The sequence below is a fragment of the Nannospalax galili genome, unplaced genomic scaffold, assembly GCF_000622305.1.
Source record: "Nannospalax galili isolate Female #2095 unplaced genomic scaffold, S.galili_v1.0 scaffold816, whole genome shotgun sequence".
NCBI lineage: Eukaryota > Metazoa > Chordata > Mammalia > Rodentia > Spalacidae > Nannospalax > Nannospalax galili.
In genome coordinates, this window is record NW_008338116.1 from 1,526 (window position 1) to 21,711 (window position 20,186).

The following is a 20,186-nucleotide window of genomic DNA, read 5'->3' on the forward strand; positions in this document are numbered from 1 at the left end:
GGGCCTTCAAGTTTAGGTCTGTTTCTTTTTTTTGAGCTTTATGTGTCTTTGTGGTTTACTTTTTGGGTATGAAGAGCTGGTTCTTCTAAGCTTCTGGTTCTCTCTTTTGATTTTATATTGTCGAGGCCAGATCGATTTTGTCTTCAGGAGTTCCCACAGAGGCCCAATTCAGGTGAGGGTCAGATGTTTTCAGGCTTTCTCCTAAGTTCTGGATTCTTCCAGGAACGATTTTGGGGTCAGGGATTTGGGGTTTGGACTGGCCTGGGAGCCTGGCCCAGGAAAGATGCTGATCTAGGGCAGCTGGTGGCCATGCCACCCTGAGATGCAAAGGCAGATGGGGCAGGAAGAGGCCCCAAGGACTCCTGGGGACTGCACTGAGGAGCTGGGTTGGTCTAGATGCAAAGGATCAGGAAGAGGAAAGGTCAGACCCCACATCCCAGAAAGAGGCTGGCCAGTGGTCCAGGCCCAGGGAAGCAGAGGGAGGTGAGGGCAGGGCCAGGCCCAGAAGCAATGCTCCTGGGGCCCAGAGAAGGCACTAGGTTGGTCTGGATGAAAAGGATCAGGAAGCATTATTGGTTCCCCAGGTGTCTTGGGCTCCAAGACAAACTCAGAGGAGAGAACAGCAAGTGAGATGGGAGGGTGAATGAGGCTGGGGGAGTCAAGGCATGGTGGGCATGATGGACTTACCCTAGAGAGAGGCCTGTGGGCAGGAGAGAGCTATATGTATATCCTTTAAGAAACTTCTGTAATGGAAGTTTTCCATTTTTTTCTAAAACCCTTTAGTGTGAGTCATCCCTCCCTGTGCTCCTTCCTCTGCCCTACCCCATTCTCTACCCCATTTAACCCTTCCTGGTATATAGACCAAATTACTTCATATGCTGACACACTTCATGTACTTATATTGACAAACTATCAAATTATAAGGATGGAAAATGTTGAAATTAGACATTTTATGTAACAATTTTTGTAATTCTCAAGACATAATGGCTCTATTAATTTATACTTCCACTGTGCATATGAAGATTCCGTTATTCCACATCCATAGGCACACTTGTTATTGCATTCTTTTATAATAGTATCTGAAATTTTGACTGATATCATGATTGTAATTTGCATTTTCCCCATAATTAGTGATATTAGTGACCATCTTTTCATTTATCTGTTGGACACTTGCATGTCTTTTTAAACAAGTCTATTTAATCATTTGCTGTCTCTTTCTCCTGCTTTCCTTGTCATTACATAACCCAGGCTTTGAGATAACTACAAAACCCATGCCTACCTTAAAATCATGACTCTCATGCTTCATCCTCCTAATGCCAGGATTACTAGAATGCCACAAACCCAACCCAGCTCGTTTGCTTGATTTTAAATATGAATTTTCTGGCATCTCTGGTAATATGTAGATATGTGACACAGTGAATGGGAAGAGCCAATATAACAAAGGCTATTCCCAAATCAGAAAAATTTGAAGAGAATCAGAAATCACAAAGAGGGTGATAGGAAAGCTAAAAAGTTGTGGACAAAGAGAAAGGTGACACAGCAAAAAGGAGCAAGCACTAATGGCCACAGCTCCCAGTAAGAGGAGGGGTAACAGAAGCATCATCCAAAGGGTAAGCCTAGTGATTTGTTGGGGTCCTCTGTTATGCAAAGTAGAAGTCTCTTCACGTCCGGATAGCTAACGAGCTTGGAAACTATGTGCTGCAGATTCCTTTCATAGCAGAGTGCCTTCCTGGCATCCTCCCTGACTCTTCTTTTAAAGTGCTCACCACAAATACATGCCCTCCAGCACAGGAGCTACCAGGTTTTTAATCAGGCATTGTCTGATAGCCTGATAGAAGCCCACCACCCTATGTAAATGAGGCATCCTAAAAGTACCTATCAGCTAAGGCTTCTTCTGCTGTCTCTACACTATAAATAGTCCTAGTTTTACCCCATTAAAGTTGGAGCTGGAGCTGAATCACTGAGATCTGAGCTGAGTCACTTGTCTTGAGCTGTAACACTAAATCCTGTAACACTAAATTACTTTAGGTATTGCCTTATTCTGTTTATACTACTATACAAATGTGGGAGACAGGCTTGAGCTTAGGGTGAAAGTCTTAATGACAGCCATGCAGCAGGCCTGAGGCAACAGCCCGAGCACTGAAGCCACAAGGAACACCTTGTGACATCTGCTCCCATTGGCAGATCATGAGACTGATGCCCAGAGCTCACCACTCCCTAATCACCACCCTTGGAATTCCAAATTGCCACACTTAGATATTGCAACAGTCAGGGTCACATGTTTCCAGGAATCCAGGCTCTGTAATCTGAAACCCAGTATGCTAAAGTCTGTTATGCTAATATGGTATCCTACTTGCTGTACTTGTTATGCTAATAGGACACTAAGTCTGTTATGCTAATGAGGTATCCTACTTGTTGTGCTATGATTGGACCACTATCCCTATATAAGCTTGCTCCTTCCTGCAATAAAGCAGACCTGTGTCACTGAACCTGGTCTCCTGTGTCTGAATGCGGCTCTGCTGACACAGTCTCCTCACCAGCCCTGGGGTCCAGGACTGGGCAGAAGCAGCGACGACAGGAGGCAGCACGGGGCAAGCAGAAGAGCTGCCTCAGCACTGGGCGAGCAAAAGAGTGGCCTCAGCCCAGGGCACAGAAAGAAGAGTGGCCTCAGCCCAGGGCAGGCAGAAAGAAGAGTGGCCTCAGCCCAGGGCAAGCAGAGGAGCAACCTCGACACCCGTTAGAACAAAGGAGTGGCACCCACGAAAACAGGAGCGGCCGCCACTGGTGGTGACCACATACAAAGTACCAAAACACCAAGCTAAATAACTTGCAAACAACAAAGATTTATTTTCTCACACTTTTGAAGTTAGCAACCCAAATAAAAGTGATGTGAGATCTGACATTTGTTGAGGGCTCACCTTCTTGTTTCCAAATGATGCATGCCTTCTCATTGCATCTTGATGTGGTAGAAAAGGCCAATGCATTCCTTTGAATCTCTTCTAAAAGGTAATAATTCCATTTATAAGAGCTCTGTCTTCATGACTCCATGGACTGATCACCTCCGCAAGGCTCCTTGGAGGTTAGGATTTCAACAAATGAAAAGGGGGCAGGGGACAACATTCAGATAACAGATGTGAATGATCCAAATGCACCAATTGAAAAAGATTGTCAGTGGGGCTGGAGAGATGGCTCAGCAGTTAAGAACACTGGCTATTCTTGGAGAAGACATGGGTTCAAATCCCAGCACCCACATGGTGGCTAACAACTGTCCGTAGCTCCAGTTCCAGGGGATCTGACAGCCTCTTCTGTCCTCCAAGGGCATTGCATGACACGGGTACGCTTACCTACATGCAGGCAAAAAATAAAGTTTGCCAGAGTGAATTAAAAGCTAGCCCCAACTATAGTTTTTTTATATATATATATAAGAAATCTGGTTTAAACCAAGTATGGTGGCTCATGCCCATAATCCCATCACTTGGGAGGTAGGAACAAGAAGATTGCTGACTGCATCTTTGAGGTCAGCCATGTCTACATAGTGAGTTCCAAGTCAGCAAGGGCTACTTAGTAAGATCCTGCTTTGAGTGGAAAAAAGCATATTTCAAATATAAACACATAGATAGGTTAAAAGCAAAAAGGCAGGGACAGTAGAACACATGTGAGATGAAAGTAAGACAGTGGCAATACTAGAGACAGAAAGGTTTAAACAGGAATGTGGGCAGAGAGGCAGGGGAGAAGAAGTAGTCAGGGGAGAGCTAAACTAAACTAAGAGTTATGAAAATTCCATATCAAAACTCATTATTTTATAAGCTAATTAGCTTTTATAGTGCCAGAAGGTGCTATGCAAATTGGTGGTGGAGGAAAGTCATCAACAGTCTTATCCATGGTAGACCATGTATGCTATAATATCAATCTGCCAGGCAAGATGTTCCCAGTAGTACAGTAGTGGCAAAACTGTTATGGAGTAATCAACAACTTTTTTATTGGATTTAGGGGCCACTCCACAGGAGGGAAATCAGAACTATAAATCTAGTCAAGAGTCCATGATTGGGAGGAGGGTCAGGAACCCTAGCAGGGAATCCATATTTTTATTTTGCTAAATGTTCATGATGCCAAACTGTCTTCTAAATATTTATGTTTATACCCATAGATCTGTGATGTTCTCAGCCTTGGTCAGAGAAGCTTCTTTTGTGGTGGACAGTAGTTAAAGCAGAGACTTACAGTTGTTCAAAATGGTGAAAATAATTGACTATTGTCACCCCATAAATGGGAAACCTGTAACAACCCTCCAAGGTTTATAGTGAGTTCTTCTAGGGAACATAGTGGAAGAAGGATCAGAAAGAATGTAAGAACAAGAGGATGAAAAAGAATGCTGTGAAATGTTTTATGGATATGACATGGCAATCACATTCATGAATCACAGTAGCTGTGGCTACCTGCACAAGACTTGCACAAGATTCAGCCAATCAAAATTCCATCATGCATGGGGGAGGGTCTCATGAGGCCTCATCCCTAACTTAGGAGCAATTGGTAGTTAATGGCTACCATGGGAGAGCAAATCATTTTTCTCCAGTGGTGTGGCCACTGATAAGGTGTCCATGACCCAGTAAATAACCCCATACCTAGGCTCATGAAATAACCCCAGTTAAACTCAAGGGCCATAAAAACAAAAGACATAAATGTAGGAGGAGGGACTTGTTGAGAAAAAGAAGTTTAAATGGAGTAGGAGGGGAATAATAGAGATTAATAGACGTAAATGTGACCAAAATACATTATATGCATGTATGAAATTGTCAAAGTAGATAAATAAGTATTTTAAAGGGATAAAGATGTACTAGCTAATGCCAATTGAAAAATATTTGAGCATCTGTATTAACTTAAGACAAAGCAAAAGAAAAACAAGGATAAAAGAAGGTTTCAGTTCTCTAAAACAAATATTCATTAGTGTGCATTTGCCTAATAACAGAATCAAACTATATGAGGCCAAAACACACAGAACTACAAGGCAAAATAGTCAAATCCACGTTTATAGTTGAAGTCTGCAGCTCACTCCATTGATAACTGACTGCCAAGAGGCAGCAAACCAGTGCTTGAACAATGTGAGTGAGCTGAGTATCAGCAACAACTAACTGCATGTAACAGCTAATGGCACGTCTAGGAAACCTCCTGCAGGAGCACCACAATGACCATTATCAAGCTCACAGTGCTCACAGTCATCCAAACATGGTGTTCTGCACCATAAAGCACAAGGTACAAATTTAAATACAAATCCTATAAAGGATGTTTTCATGAATTAAAATAGAAATCAATAACAGAAAGACACGTAGACAGGCCAAAATATTTGGAAATGAAACTGTATACAGTGTAACCTATGGGCTAAAGAGTAAGTGTGGAGTAAATTTTTAAATTTTAACAAAATGGAAGTTCAATCTACCAAAGTGTGCAGAATGTATCCAATACAATAGTATTGGAGATAAATTTACACCGTTAAATGTACATATTAGGAAGGAACAGTCTAAACCAGCCATCTAAGCTTACACACTGGAAAACTAGAAAAACGAAAGCAGTATAGCTCAAAAACAAACAGAAGAAAAAAATAAAATTTATATCCAAAATCAATAAATTGAAAATAGTAAACAAAAACTCAATTAAAAATTGGGGCAAAGAACCAAACAGAGAGTTCTCAAAGGATGAAACACAAATGGATGAGAAATATTATTTTTTAGCGTTGAACATCATTAGCCATCAGGGAAATACAAATTAAAACTATTCTGGAATTTCATCTTACCCCAGTCAGAATGGCTAAGATGAAAAAAAAAAAACAAAACAAAAAACCACTGACAAATGTTAGTAAAACTGTGGGGAAAGGGGAAAGCGTATTCACAGCTGATGGGTGTACAGAAAGGCACAGCCACTACAGAACTAACTGTGATGCTTCCTCAAAAAGTTAAAAATAGATCTATCATATTATCTAGCCATAGTATTCATGGGCATATACCCAAAAGATTCTATATCCTACTACATAGATACCTGTTCATCCATGTTTATTCCTGTCCATTCACAATAGAGAGGAAATGGAAACAACCTAAATGTCTATCGACTGAAGAATAAATAATGAAAGTGTGGTACATTTCACACTTGTTCAGAAAAACAAAATAATGAAATTTTCAGGTAAATGGATAGAACTAGAAACAATGATTCTGACTGAGGTAAATGAGACTCAGAAAGGCAGATGTCACATATTCTCTCTCATAAGTGGATATTAGCTTTGAATCTTTGGATATGTGTATTTCAATTGGAAAACTATAGAGGTCAGGAAACTAGTACAGAGGTATGGGGAGAGGGCTTCATGAGCAGGCAGACAGAATGCAGTATTATGGGGGAAAGGGGAATAATGTAGTAGAAGGGTTAAATGGGATGGGGAACTGGATGGTAAGGGAGAGGAAGGAGTATGGGAAAAGATAACTAACACTAAAGGCCTTTTGAAAAAGTCACATGGAAACCTACCACTATAGAAGCTTCTTTAAACTATATTCATATACAAGGTAAAAAGAGTTTCAGTGGCGGTACCCTACAACAGGAAAGCAATGCCACTACCAGACTTAGCTTAGCAAAGAAAAAGACTAATGTAAGGAGCAGACTCCCGCTGTTGAAACTGTTGACCAGGGATCCAACAGAGCCTCAAACAACACTGACCATTGCCCCTGCTCTTGGTTATTCACCGGAATGTCACAGTAAGACTCTATTTCTGAAAACACTACATACATGAGCTGTACAACCAACAAGGAGAAACAAGCGATACTGACCTCAAAAATTCATCTCTACTATCTATCGTTCATAGTGCTGGAAGGTTCTGTGCATGCCACCAAAGGAGAAAAATAATCTCAGCCTTGCCCAGCTGTGAACCCTGCAAGCTACAACAGCAACTGACCTGGACAGATATGCTCACTGATGCTATAGTAGCACAAATGTTATGGGGGTTAACCAACCACTTTCTGATTAGATGTAAGGCCTGTTGTATAAGATGGAGCCCATACCTAACACCGTTATCAGGCCTAGGAATCTGTGGCTAGACAGGTCATAGGCCATGGGGGGACCTATTACTATGACTCTGCTAAATAGACATAATATTAAACTGATTCCCAAGGACTTACTGTTATGCACCGGTTAATGCATCTCTCAGCTCTCACCAGAGAAGCTTCCTTATGTAGCAGATGGTGATTAACAGACTTACAACTGGACAACTTGCAAAGAATAAGAGACTTCAGAATGCTTATGCCCAATTAAGACATCTATTTCAAACTTCTGCCTCCAAAGGCTCAAGGGTCGTTGCAGAACACTGGGTGCTAAGATTTTAAGAGCCAGAGGTAGTGGATGACCACAAGGAAACAGAGTTTTCCAGACAGCTGGGAAGGCACTCACATGAACTCACAACCATGATGACAGCATACACAAAACCCATATAAGCTCAAGTAGATCTACAATCCAAACATCTCCTTATGCCTGTTGTTACTATTCAGATCCAAGCAACCACTGCCTTCATCTGGATTACTGTGATAGGCTCCTAACAAGTCCCCATGCCTTCATCATTACCTGGCCGTCTCTCCAGCGCACACATAATGTGTTCTCCACCCTGCATCACGCTGCTACTCAAAATCTTCCAGTATCTCCCATCTCATTCAGAGTAAAACCCAAAGTTGTTACACAGGCTACAAGACTCCTCACAATTCGAATCCCTTAACATTTGTATGATATCATAATCATCAGCTGGCCTGTTGGCAGCTCTTCTCCAGCCACACTGGTCTCATCGGTGTACTGAAACAGCAAAGCATGCTCTCATTTCAGGGTCTCCGGGCTTCTCTTCAAGCATCTGTGTGGCTTATTCCTTCCTCCCTCTGTGTTTAGGTCAATGTCATGACATTTATTCATATGCGCCATACAAAATAGCACCGTCCATTATGCACTCTCTGATTCTGCTTTGTTTTCACTTTAACATTTATAAAGTGAAATGGAGTACTGTGTGGTTTGTCTCCCCTCTGAAAATGAGATTTCTCAGGAGCATTGACTTCCTGTTAGTTAACGTCATGCTCCCAGCACCACAAAGAAAGCCTGACACATATCAAGGGTTCCTGATTTGCTGTCAAATGAAGAAACTTCTACCCAGAGACCTACGTAGGAATAACAAAGGGCTTTCTTCTCTCTAGTCTCCCAAACACTGTTTACTCTTGCTTGAAAACTGAACATCTCTTTTCACTATTTTATACAGTTTTGTTTGTTTTTCAATTCTTGGCACCTAGCATAACATCATTTAATAAATATTTGATGAATAAGTGAAGAAATAACAAAGGGATTGCATCATGAGCATAATTACTGAGCAGATAGGAAAACCCCTTCTCTTTCCCCCTCTGTACCCCTCACGCATTCTCATGCCTCTAACAACCTCCACCTAAACTCCGAGCCCTACTGTTACTGTCTTAGCCATGCCTTCCTGTGATCGTATCTTCCTTCTGCCTCTGCCTCCCAAGTGCTGAGATTACAGGCTTGCACCACCACACCTGGGCTGAATCTTCACAGCTTTTAAAAACAATTCCACTAAGATTTAACTTGTAAGACAACCTAGTAACAGTTTCTCCCTTTGAAAATCCAGGCTGGAGCCTGACAAAGGGTCAACAAAAAACTGAGGGCTGTTGTCAGGCCCTCAGGAGTTAGTGGAGGTGGGATTCCACTGGGCTTCAATGGAACGGGTCTCACCCCCTCTAGGTTCCTGCTCTTCTAGCTGACCTGAGGTAGGGAGTAAGTCCAAAAGGTAACAAGAAGCTCCTGCATGAGGAGGCTTGCCTTCCAGGCATCTCCACCTAGCAGAGGGCTGGTCCCACTTTGGCAGCACAGGGAGCAATATCAAAGGGGTGCTACGTGGTGAACACTCAGGAGCTGACAGACCCTTGATTTCTGAGGAGGGGACAGGAAACAGGTGGGCTCCCATCCTGTGTGCAGCTCAAGCTCACTTGGGGCCCAGGCACCCCACAATCCCACTTCCCTTCATGCTGTCGAAAAAGAAGTCATTGTGAGGAGGGTCCCGCTGAGACAGGACCTTCACAAACTCCTGTGCCAAGATCCCTCCAACCACAGAACACACGGGAGCGGTCTCAGAGAAGCAGTATCCCACAAAGTCGACAGGAAGCACACTTAGGAATCAAGGACGTCATTCCGAATCTGCAGCACCAGCTCAGCGTCTTTGCCATAGGTCTCAGAGTTGGGATCTATCTCTTTCTTTATCAATGCGGAATTTCAGGAGCACTTGCAGCAGAAAGTAGTCCGGGGCTGTGTGCTTCAGAGAGGCCTTGGCTTTCTCACTGCTCCAATCTACTTCCAGAGTCTCTTTGACAGGGCAGAAAATCACTTTCTTTTTGACTATGATTGTCTCAGATGAATCAAGTTTTGCTCTCTTGGTAACAGGTCCATCTTCTACTCCATGGCTAAACTTGGCAACTTTGTTTTTCTCTTTAACAAACTCATGCTCTCCAAAGTTGGCAAAGGTGTACCCGTGGTATCCAAAGACATCTCCTGTGAAAAACTTGATGCTGTTTCTGTGGCAGATCTGGTCTACCTTGACGATGACATCCCTGGAGCAGCAAGTCAAACACACTGCATCAAACTTCTCTATATCCTCAGTGTCCACCTGCACATCCACCATGGGGTTGAGATTTTGGGCTCGCACCAAAGAGGCTTCTGCCCTATTTCGGCCGACAGACCCAGTATGAATCAAGAACTGAGCTCCAGGATCTTCTGGAGACACGTGTTCATGATCCAGCATGGTCAGTCCTTTCACTCCTGCCAGGATGAGAGTCTTGGCAGTTTCTGCTCCAAGTCCTTTCATGCCAACAAGCAGCACCCAGGAGGCACGCAGCCGCTTCTGGGCCTCCAGTCCCCACAGGCGGATCTGCAGGTCATACTGCGCTGCCCTCCTCCTGCTCAAGGATGCCGCCGCCGGCCTCCTCCTTCTCCACCAGGCTTTTACCTCAGCCGCTCTTGCCCCACAATGCCAATATTTCTTAAGACATTCTTAGAAGGCGTCTTATTAAAATAGACAGTTGTGGTTGCACACACCAGTAGGATATGCTGAAGAAGCAGAGGCAGGAGGACCATAGGAATTTGAAGCCAGCCTGGGCCAACAAAATAGATGAGTAGCTAAAGTGTTGGCTGTACAAACCCAACAATCCCAGTTCAATCCCAAGAACCCACACAAAGCTGGAAGGAACGAACTGACCTCACAAATTGTGCTCTGATTTTCACACACAAGCCCCAGCACACACCACACACATGCTCACACACACAGCATACACACGCAATAACAAGATAAATATTGTTTAAAAATAGATTTAAAATCAACAAATATCAAGGTCATGTATTTCAATTTCATTATCAGCACTATCTTTATCTCCAAAATTATTATTAAGACTTAGGAAAAGACAAGGTCATAGCTCCGTGGCAGGGTATTTCCTAGCATGTGCAAAGCTTCAAATTTGATCCCCCCAGCACTGAACTGAATACGCTTATGAACCAACATAAGCAGCAGACAGAACATTTTGAGATGTTTCTAGAGATCACAGTTGCCCAGTCAAACAACATAGCTGTCAAATGCAGTCATATCTACTAATGAGATACCTATCTCCTATCTCTACTAGAAACTGACCACTGTTTTTCTTTAAGGAGAGACCACAGAGCTGTGAAATATTAAAGGTAGAACGATATGATCAATGCAAGATGAGTGCATGTATAGAAATAGCAAAGTATAATACATTTCATTAATTCATACAATTAATATGTGTTAGTGATTACAATAAAAAGAGGCCATTGAACAAAAAACCAAACCAGAACTTGAACTCATACTTTGAAGTTAACATCTTTTAATCTTGGAGACTCTGGAGAAATTATCCCTGAGTACACACACACACACACACACATACACACACATACACACACACACACAAATTCTATTTATACTAAAATACGCTTCAATTTTTGCCCATCCATGATGGCAATATCAGGAAGCAAGACCTCTTTCATTGTAAAGTAAACTTGTTTTTTTCCTTCTTGATGTGTTTTCAGATTTTCTTCTGAAAGTATTTAAAAGTACTACTCAAATTGTTCTTAGTTGTCTAGAATGGTTTATGGTGCCATTAGCTTCTATAGTTCTGTCATTACAGAAATGAGCAGTGCTTCTTCTGAACCCTCTACATGCAGCAAAATTGGGTCACTTTAAAGGGCAAGATGTCAAAAGCAGATAAACCCTTTGTACTATAATGAGAATAATGATGAATAATGGCTCTTGTGTGCAATAAATGATGCCCTGCCCATAAACAGCCTTTCTACCTAGATACTCTATTTAATTCAATAATATATTCCAAGTAATTTGCGGAGCTAGATGAGAAATTACCTTAAACGGGAGGACTGTGGAACTTACTAAAATATACTGTTGAAAATAATTAATGGAAGCGGAGTTTTCTGAAATAAAATTGCAGCATTAAAAACCACCATTACATGAATTTATCTTCCAAGTGGCCTGCCTCACAGCAGGTGCGAGGTGAGGACAGTGTGGCATGGACCATGTCAGCAGTCAAAGGCATGTTAATAACAGCAATGTGCTATGGTATTCAGTGCCTCTTGTTTGCTGCCTTAGCAACCAAAACAACCCACATGATCTTCATCACCTTCCACCTAAACCACTCCCAAGCCCAACTGATCCCCTTCTTACTCAGCTATAGTCCATAGGACAATCCTAGTGATCTTTGAAAAATGTAAATATCACATTACTCTTTTATTCAAACTGCTCTTAATAATTTCTTACCAAAATGTGAATAAAACCAAAACCTGACTTACTATACTCAAAAGAGCTCTGCCAGGGCTGAACTCTAGCCTACTTCTTTGACTGTGTTTTCTATTTTTTTTCTTTTCTTTCCATTTCACACTAGTTGTGTTTGCAGCATTGAATATTCTAGATTATTCTCTTTCCAGGCCCTATGCATTTGTTTTTCACAATAACTCATTTTTGCACAGTCTACTTCCTGACAACATTCAAGTATTTGCCTATTGATCACCTCCAACTTCTGTTTAGAGTAATCTAGCAAACCACAGACTTGAATAAAAGTTTTCTGAGGGTTACTCAAAGCCAATAGATAAAAAATGTTTTACTATATTTTAATATTCTTTTATTTACATTTTATGTATATGAGTGTTTTCCCTGCAAGTATGTAAGTACACCGTGCCATGCAATGCCTGCAGAGGCTAAAAAAGAGTGTTGGATACCCTGGAACTGTAGTAAAGAACAGTTGTTAGCCACCATATTGGTGCTGGAAACTGAATCCCAGTCCTCTGCAAGAACAGCCAGGGCTCTTAACCACTGAGCTATCTCTCTAGCCCTTAACATGTATTTTAATGCAGAATATCTTTAAATCACAGAAACAGAAACATTAAAACAAAAAGCTACTTTCAAAAGTTAAGAGACTTCTGAAAACAATGCTTACCCTAGGGGCCAATGGCTCTTCCCCAATAATTCTAGATCTGTGCTGCCCAATGTATCACTGAAATACATAGACATTTACACTTAAACTTTAAAAAGTAAGTAAAAAATTTAAATTCGATACTTTTTTGCTCATACGAGCTATGTATCAAGTGTATACTAATTAGTGGATACATGTGAGGCAGCACAGATTACTATCATCAGAGAATGTCTAATGGAAAACTCTGTTGTTTTTCCAACACAATGACGGAAATCCAAGTATGGGCTGCCAGAGTCTCTAGGGAATAATCTGGGCAAAGCCAAAAAATGCTACCAGAAAAGTAACAGACGCTGTAAACAGCTAGAGGAAAGGTCACAGGTCTCCTTGGCACTGGGTGCTTAGTACTAGGCAATCGAAAAAACAGAAGTGAGACACCATTTCATAAGAAACCCTGCTGCATTGGTGAGTCAATAACCAAAGACCCTCGGTGATCCATGCTCTCAGGAACGCAGAGCGAGTGTCATGGAACACTACACTGTTTATCAGAATACTGCTAGACCATGGAAGAAAACTAAACCACACTCACAAGCATTCAGCAAGATAAAAACCTGATAGGAACCACCATCTGCAAGGGAACCTTCAGGAGACTCGAGCTATGTGTGGGACACTGGGAAGAGCTGCACAGGAGTGGGGCAGGATGCCCAAGCAGAACTATGAAGGCACACACAGAATTATGAGCAGCATCTCAGATTCCACCTGTGAAGCACTACACATACCCTGGACCAGCACCTGTAATCTGATCATCCAAAGAAAGACCCAGAGGGAGAACAGGGCTGCCCCTTACAGATGAATTCCCAGGAGATAAGCTGCTGGGTAGGAGCTGGCAAAGGAATGTGGACAATGGAGATGCAATGTAACAATTAGATCTGTCAGTTTTTATACCCTGTGTCACCCCCGGCCCTCTCTCCCTTCATCATCTACCCCTCCTTTATTTAATACCTACTGTCAACTTAGTAAGCCAACTCTGTCTACTCTGTTCTTGCCCTGTATCACATCTCCTTCCCCCCTTACTCATTGTTTTCTCCTTTTTCATTTTCTTCTCCCAGAAAACAGACTGGCCTGGCTTGGAGGGCTCTGTGGACCAGACTGCTGCGAGGTGGGACTGGTCTTCATTATCTAATACCATATCTTTACCTCTCTCTTTTTAGTCTACTTCCAGCCAAAACTCCTTCACCTCCCACCTCTGGTTGCCCATCGTTCCTCCTTCTAATTACATTCCCTCCTCTAATTCCAGTCTACTAAGCAAATATTAATTACTAGTCTTACTCTGGTTTATCTTCTTTTTTTCTTCCTTTCTTTTTCTTTTCACTCATGCCATGGTAACTAATTTATTAGTATGCAAGTACGATCAGGGTTGTTTTACTCCCTATAATGACTGGCACTTCAGGGAGGGTTGTTTTTCAGCTAATTATTACCTTACTTCCACAGTGGCCTTATCCCTGGATAGTGACTGGATAGTGACTGCTTTTGCAGATTGTATTCTATAGTCGGGAGGACTGGGGACAGAAACTTGTGCTCTACTGCAACCTATTCTCTCCTGAACACTGCAAATACTTCTACTGAACGAAGGTGACTTTTGAGAAAAAAACCTCAACCAATGACTTAACTCAAAATGTGCAAGTCCCAATGCAAAAAACACAAGTAACATGAAAAACCAAAACAATATGTCTCTCCTGTTTATTTATTTATGTAGCTATCTCTCTATCTATTTATTATTTATTTATTATTTTGAGACAGGTCTCACCATGTAGCTGTGACGGACCTGGAATTCACTGTGTAGGTCAGGGTAGCCTCAGACTTGCAGAGATTCATCTACTTTTGTCTTCCAAGTGCTGGCATTAAAGGTGTTTACCGTCACATCTGGCTCTAATTATATTTTATCACATTTATTTTGTGCACATACACACATACTCATGTGTGTGTACATGAGTAAGCATGTGCCATGGTGCACATGTAGAAATCAGAGGACAACTTCAGTAGTCATTTCTCTTTTCATTGAACTCAGGTTGTCAGGTTTGGCAGAATGTGCCTTTACCAACGAAATCATCTCACTGACCCATGACTCCTTCAAAAATTAATAATCATACAGTAGTAGCCTCCAATGAAACTGACACACTAAATTTCAGACAAAGAATTCAAAAACATGATTGGAAATATGTTCCAAGAAATCCAAGAGGATATAAATAAACTCCTGAATGAATGCTAAGAGAATATAAATAGATAAATGGATAAAATAAGGAAGTTGATACAGGACATAAAAGTGGAATTCAACAAATAGAAAAAAGCACTGACGACAAACCAAATGAAATGCTGGAAATGGAAACTTCAATAAAGAGCTCCGTGGGAAGCCTCAGCAATAGAATGGATCGTGTAGAGGACAGATTGTCAGATCTGGAAGACAAAGCAGAGTAATTGGAGCAGTAAGTCAATAACAAAGATACATTGACTATGACTAGAGCATGTAAAGGCTTTGGGAAACTATAAGAAGACCATATCCACAAATGATGGGCATAGAAAATGAACAAGAATTCCACACCAAAGATATAGAAAACATTTTCAATAAAATAATTGCAGAAATTTTCCCAAATCTGGAGAAAGAGATATCTAAGTACAAAAGGCACACAGAGCACTGAATGAACAGGACAAGAAAAGGAAACCTCCATGTCTTATTATAGTTAAAACACTAAATATACAGAGGAAAGAAAGTACATTAAAAAGCTACAAGAGAGGAATGGCAAGTCTTATGTAAAGGCAGGCCCATCAGAAAACAGCTTATTATTCAACAGAAACTTTAAAAGCCATAAGAACAGGACTGGAGAGGTGAATCATCAGTTAAAGGCCTGTACAACTCTTGGATCTGAGTTTGGTTATCTGAACCCCATAAAGTGGCTCATAACCACCTGTGTCTTCATATCTAGCATGTGCTGGATAGCTCTAGTGTCAACTTGTCACACCTGGGTTGAAGGAGCTTCAATTGGGGAATTGTCTCCATTGGAATGACCTGTGGCCATGTCTGTGGGGCATCTTCTTGATTATTGAGTGATATGGGAGGGCCAAACCCACTGTGGATGGTGCTGCCCCTGGGCAGATGGGCCTATGTTATTTAAGAAAGCAGACTGAGCACAGGCCAGGTGAGCAATTCAGAAAGCAGGATTCCTCCATGGCCTGTGCTTTCGTTCCTGCATGTGGCTTCCTGCCCTGATTTCCTAGCTTGGGCTCCCTCAGTGATGAACTATGATCCAGGACATGTAAGATAAAATAAGCCCTTTCCTTCCCAGGTTGGTATTGGTCAGAGTGTTTCGTCAAAACAATGAAGAAACAAACTAAAACACAGGCGATCCAATGCTTTCTTCTGCATCTAAGGATACCTTGCACATGCACACACACACACGCACACACACACACACACACACACAATTTTTTAAATTATTTATTTAATAACCACATAATTAGAAGAAGCATTTCATTACAACAGCAGTGACATATTCAATAACAATTTCCAGAGCTAAGATGCATCTCTTTCAAAATTGGTTGTAAATTTTTAGGTTTACAGTTGAATTAATACAGTTATACAGTATTGTACTCAGCATAAACACTGCAAGATATAAAAGTAAATGAGGTTTTAACCTTTAAAAAACATCTCCATTTCATTATTAAAATACACAGTTTCATACAGAAAAATTCATTTTTAATGCAATTAACACTAAGATGTTTGCACATGCATTTCTACTCTCTATATATCTGATTATTGCTAGTTACAATTGGTTGCTTTCTGAGCTCCTTGGCATCTGAGCATGGATATAAAGTCATCAGGTAGATTTCAATGGTAATGTTTTTCACATCTACTAATTTAATTATTAAGGATCAAATTTTTATGCTTTGAAGAATTATTTTTTTATTTTTTTTAAAAATTTAATAGCCACATGATTAGAAGAAGCATTGCATTACAGCTTTAACATATTCAGTAACAATTTCCAGAGCAAGGATACATCTCTTTCAAAAGTGGCTGTAGGGGCTGGAGAGATGGCTCAGCGGTTAAGAGCAATGATTGCTCTTGCAGAGGACCCAGGCTCAATTCCCAGCACCCATGTGGCAGCTACAAACCATCCTTAACTCCAGTTCCAGGGGAATCCGAAGCCCTCTTATCTCTGTGGCATTGCACGACATGGGTGCACTCACATACATGTAGGCAGTACACTCATACACATAAAATAAAAATAATAAAAAATAAATGAGAATTTTAATAAATTTAGTTATTCTGAAGGCATTTTTGGCCTCTTGCAGCTTTAGATTTTTCTTTGAGACCTAACTGCTCTAAGTCAGCTCCAGATTTCACTGGTAATGATTATCACCTCTACTATTTAACATGAAGTAAATTTTAATGCTTCCTCCTCAAATATGTCTTTTTTATTAATTTGTTGATTTTCCTGTGTGTGTATCATACAGAACTTCCCACACATTTTTATTCATTCATATACCCACTTCCCAAATGGCACCCTCCTATAAGCCTCCCCCCTCCCACACACTGGAGCCCATGTACTCTGTCATCCCTGTTACTGTCCTCTATGTTGTCAATACCCCCAGCCATTCTTCAGTGCTTGTCCATCTGATGAATCTAGTCAACCTATCTAGAGATCTTTATTTTAGGAAGATCAGCTGTTCCTCATCTAGCAGCAATCAGCTGTCAATATTCCTTTAGATAAGAATGGGGTCTGCTGTTCATTTTCCCAGTTCTATGCTGGGTTACTGTCTGGGAGTCTTTTGGGCCACCCCAGCCAATAACTCAAAGGAAGGTATCTCCTGTCTGGCATTGTTTCTTGTTATGTAGCCATTAGCTATACATATGGACTCTTAAAAATTATACTGACCCCATTAATCTTTGGTTATACTTTCCTTTTGGGTGTTTAAGACCCTAGATTTGGCCCAGAACAAAACAATTATTTTTTTACTCTTAAGCTTGTTTGAGGCTCTGTTCCTCAGGGGTAACATGGGCTTTGGAGGAGCCCCTGGCTCCTTTGTTTTACCGGTTCTGTCTATGTGAAGATAAATAGAAGGTCCTGCTCGACCATGGCTGGCTTTGCTTGGAAGCATGGAGGAAATGATTCTTCTGTGTTGACCCTCCTTTTTGTAGACTGGACACTGGTTCAGGTCCATCTGGTGGGGTCTCCACGGCCTCCTTGATCAAGAGGACAGGTGACTCACCACAGTTACAAGACATTTTGAGAGATGCTCATAGTCCCCTGGAACTTAGTCAACCTAGGAGGGCAAGGAACAAAAACTGTCCTTTATGTCTCCCTGACCAAATCATTATAGGCCTCAAAGTATGTCTCTTAAACATCCAAGAAGGTTAGTTCCACCAGTCTGGTACCTTTAGTTACCATATGCCATGTAAATAGAGCTTGGGCAAAGTCCAAACGTTCTCAGATAAACCTTGCCTAGGCATATATTACATTCTTTGATCTGGTTGTATGTATAATTTGTTAGTAGGTTGTTGGCCTAAAATGGTTCCCTCTGGTTTTCTAAAACTAGCTAGGAATTGTTTATCTCTCACATTGTCTAAGCCTTCCACGATGGTTTCCCTATTTAAGGTGCCCCCATTTTCTCCATTTCTCCCTTAATAATAGCCTTCTCTTATGGTCCCACCTCTCTGGAGCTCCTTCTTTCCCGTTATCCCCTAAGTTCCCTGCACAACCTTCCCTCCTCCATCCCCTTAAAATAGCCCCATTATTGTCGATATCTCCCTTGTTAACACCTGATTTCTACTGTTCTTCTCTTTCAGATTCTTTCTTTTCCTTTACTTCCCTGGGTCCCCTTCATTATCCTGCTTCCAGTAGTTATGTCTGGATCTATATTTACTTGTAAGGATTTGGTGCTAGAATCCACATATGAGGGAGAATATACATCGTTTTTTGTTTTTTTCTTTTCTGAGTCTGTTACTTCACTTAGTATAACAGTTTATAGGTCTATCCATTTACCTGCAAATTTCATGATTTCATCTTTCTTTACTGCTGAGTAAAACTCCATCGTCTAAATGAACCACATTTTCATTATCCACTCATCAATTGAGGGACACCTAGGTTGCTTCCATCTCTTAGCTATTGTGAAAAGAGCAGCAACAAACATGGATGTACAAGTGTCTCTGCAATAGGACGAGTTCTTTGGGTATATGCCAAGGAGTGGTATAACTGGGTCAAACGGTAGGTTCATTTGTAGTTTTTTAAGAGTTCTCCACACTGCTTTCCATAGGGGCTGAACCAGTTTGCAGCCCCACCAGCAGTGGATGAGTGTTCCCCTTTCCCCACGTCCTCTCCAATATTCAGTATATCATTTGTTCTCTTGATCTTAGCCAGTCTGACTGGGGTAAGGTGAAATCTTAAAGTGGTTTTAATTTGCATTTCCCTGATTACTAGTGATGTTGAACACCTTTCAAGATGCTTCTTAGCCATCTTTACTTCTTCCCTGAGAACTCCCTGTTCAGATCCTTAGCCCATCTTTTAATTGGGTTACCCTTTCTTGATACTTTGTTTTTTGAGTTCATTATATATTCTGGATGTTAAACCTCTGTCAGATGTGTCACTGGTTAAGGTTTTCTCCAATTCTGTGGGTTTTCTCTTCACTTCCTTGGTTGCTTCTTTTGATGAATGGAAGCTTTTTAGTTTAATGAGGTCCCATTTGTTTATTCTTGACCTTGTTTCCTGAGCAGCTGATGTCCGGATAAGGAAATGCTTTCCTACACCATATCTTGTAGGTTATTGCCCATGTTTTCTTCTAACAGTTTCCAGAGTTTCAGGCTTCACGTTGAGGCCTTTGATCCATTTGTGCAAGGTTAAAGATAGGGGGTTAGTTTCATTCTTCTACAGGTGGAGATCCAGTTTTGCCAGTACCATTTGCTGAACATGCTGTCTTTCCTCCAGTGACTGTTCTTGGCTCCTTTGTCAAATATCAGGTGGCTAAAATCGAATGTACTCATATTTGGGTCTTCAATTTTGTTCCACTGATCTATGGGTCTCTTTTTGTGCCAGTACCGTATTGTTTTATGACTATAGCTCTATAATACAGTTTAATATCTGGTATAGTAATCCCCCAAGCATTGCTCTTAGTGCTCAGGGTTACTTGGATATCCGAGGTCTTTTTTGCTTCCATATGAATCTTAAGATGTTGTTTTCCAATTGTGTGAAAAATGTCATGGGGATTTTGATTGGCATTGCATTGAATCTATAAATGGCTTTTGGTAGGATGGCCATTTTCACAATATTAGTTAAAAATTTCTTTGTGGAGGTCTCTAATGTCTTTGGTCAAGTTTATTCCCAGATATTTTACTTTTTTGCAGCTATTGTGAATGGGAGGGTTTCCATGTACTCTTTCTCTGACTACTTGTTATTGGTGTATAGAAAGGCCACAGACTTTTGCAGATTAATTTTGTAACCCGCCACTTTACTGAATATGTTAATAATTTCTAGGAGTTTGCATGTGGAATTTTTGGCATCCCTTAGATATAATATCATATCATCTGCAAAAAGGGATAATTTGAGCTCTTCTTTTCTAATTATTACTCCTTTAATTTCCTTCTCTTGTCTTATTGCTCTTGCAAGAGTTTCAAGTACTATGTTAAAGAGAAGTGGAGATAGT

The 20,186-nt window shown here is 41.0% G+C and overlaps 1 pseudogene; it reads right to left on the reverse strand.

Moving 5' to 3' along the window:
- Positions 1-8,998: 8,998 nt before the first annotated feature.
- Positions 8,999-11,624, reverse strand: LOC103734020 (annotated as a pseudogene).
- Between the last annotated feature and the right edge of the window lie 8,562 nt (positions 11,625-20,186).